At 40.6% G+C, this 2,544-nt stretch overlaps 1 pseudogene; it reads left to right on the plus strand.

Annotated features, from left to right (window-relative positions):
* Positions 1-1,017: 1,017 nt before the first annotated feature.
* LOC102486434 (ribosome production factor 2 homolog) lies at positions 1,018-2,248 on the plus strand (annotated as a pseudogene).
* The last annotated feature ends 296 nt before the right edge of the window (positions 2,249-2,544 follow it).

The raw sequence follows: 2,544 nt of genomic DNA on the forward strand, positions 1-2,544 counted from the left end.
GGTCTTTATAACGGTGGTATAGTTTTGAGTTCAGTAATCTAAGATAAATATTAAAACCTGAGAATTCAGAAGAGGACAGTAAACAAAGCATTTAGAAATAGGAGTTGAAATTATTTAACCTTTTAAGAAGAGAAAGCTTGGGGCCAGCAAGTAGTATGGTGGTTATGGTGCTGCACTTCCATATGGCAGACTGTGGTTCGAGTCCCAGACCTGGTGATTTGAAAATCACTCTGGTTTTGTGTGCATGTGTACCCAAAATTCCAGGAGGAGAATGGAGGAGAAGAGATTGTGTGTGGCCATCCCCCTTGGGGGATGAATTTTCACTTTCCCTTTCACTGTCTCTCTTGCCATAGTGCAAGTGAATGTGCTCTATGGCAAAAATTAAAAGAGAGAGAGAGAGAGAGAGAGAGAGAGAGAGAGAGAGAGAATGCACATAAACTTAAAGATGGCAATGGTTACATTTATTTATATAAAAAAGAATATCCTCTGGCACTTTGTATTTTCATTATGTCACTCACTCACACAATCTGTCAGTATTAGAGTCATTATTGTGTGTATCTCTTCTTCCCATATAGCCTGACAGCTCCCTGAGGAAATAATTTATCTTTATATTTCCCTTGTAGTGTGTGCTGTTGAAACAGTAAATATTTTTGGAACTAAAGGTGGATATACAGAGGGTCTTCAACACGTTCATGGAGGTTCTCTTGGTTCTGGTTGAGGTAGCAATAGATGCTATGGATTGAGTTGTAAAGCCCAAAATGAAAAGGGCCAAGAGACTCTTTGAGAAGAGACAACTGAAATTCAGTGAAAATATTAAAAATGCTATGCTGAGGGGTCTGGGAGGTGGCGTGGTGGTTAAGGGCACTGTACTCCCACATGGCTGACTGCAGTTTGAGTCCCAGACCTGGCAGCTTGCTTTCTCACTTTCCCTCTTTCTCTCTGTCTCTCTCAGTCCCTCCCTGGTCAAATGAAAATAAATAAATAAAGTTAAATAAAATAATTCTTTGAAAAAATGCAATGCTGATTAAAGGAGAAAATGTGAACACAGCAGTGACTCAAGTACTTAGAGATGTGTATGCACTAACAAAAATCATATAGCACTCTGTATAAAAAGAAAAATAGTTCAATGGGGACCAGCAGGTGGCATGGTGGTTAAGGCGTTGGACACTCCCACATGGCCAACTATGGTTTGAATCCCGGACCTGATGGCTTGCTTTCTCGCCTTTCCTCTCTCTCTCTCTTCTCTCTCTCTCTTTCTCTCTGTGTGTGTCTCTCTCTGGTTAAATTAAAATAAATTAATAAATAAATAAAATTAAACAAAATAAAAAAAAACAGAAAAAAGAAAAATAGTTCAAGAACATGTGAGGACCAGACATTACTGGAATTCTTTTCAAAGAAGTTAGATCGTTCTTTATTCATGTTTGGCTTCTCAAAAATAAAAAGCAGCCAAATAATCTAGCAATAGATCATATGTATGACTACCATGTACTGGCTCTAACTGAATTAGGTACTGAGAAGTTTGTCTTTCTAAACGATAATAAGAACCCTAAATATCATCCCCCCCCCAAAAAAAAAAAAAAAAAAGAATACTAAATATCCCAAGGGAACAAAACCCATGTTAATATTTGCTGGTGATGATTTTGATGTAACAAAAGACTGTAGAAAACTGAAATGTCTTCTTATTGATTTCTTCAGAGGCCCACAGTATCAGATATCCACTTGGCTGGATTCAAGTATGTTCTGTACTTTGCTGCACTGATGGGAAGATTCACCTTCGAAGCTATAGGTGGCTGTGAAGAAATCTGGTTGCAGAATACCACAGATTGAATAGGAAGAGATGGGACTTTCGTCGGATCTGGTTCTCAGGAGGACACACCTGGTGTCAGACAACATTTAGAAGTTATCTCTGAAAATGCCCAAAGTGGAGGCCAGTAGGTGGTGTAATGGTTACTGCGCTGAAATCCCCCATGGCTGACTGCAGTTCAGTCCCTGACCTGGAGGCTTGCTTTCTCTGTCTGTCAGTCTCTCTCTGGTGAGTGTACGTGCCCTGTGGCAAATTAAGGGGTTGGGGGAGGAAATAAAATTTTAAAAAGATTAAGAAGGTAAATGAAGAAGAAAAACATCTCTCATGATATTTTTGGTACAACTTATGGAAGGATTCCTGTGCAGAAGCAAGACCTGAGGAAACTGCACACCAGAAAGATGAAGGTTGAAGGAGTGGCCTGCAGAAAGGGTAACAGAAGACTAGTTAAAAAAAAGAAATCAAAGATAATTAAAAAAAAAAAAGATGGGGACCAGCAGTTAGCGTAATGGCTATGTCCTTGGACTCCCATGTAGTTGATCATGGTTCGAGTCCTGGACCCGGTGGCTTAAACTCTCGCCGGGCGCGTGTGCGTGTGTGCCCAAGATCCCAAGAGGAGAATGGAGGAGAAGGGATTGCAGCATGGCCATCCCCCCTGGGGGGTGATTTCTCGCTTTCTGTCTCTCTGTCTCTCTCTGTCTTTCTGGCGAGTCCACGCGCCCTGTAGCAAAAACCTCTAAAAA

Source organism: Tupaia chinensis, unplaced genomic scaffold (assembly GCF_000334495.1).
Source record: "Tupaia chinensis unplaced genomic scaffold, TupChi_1.0 Scaffold000251_1, whole genome shotgun sequence".
In the NCBI taxonomy this organism is placed as follows: Eukaryota; Metazoa; Chordata; class Mammalia; order Scandentia; family Tupaiidae; genus Tupaia; species Tupaia belangeri.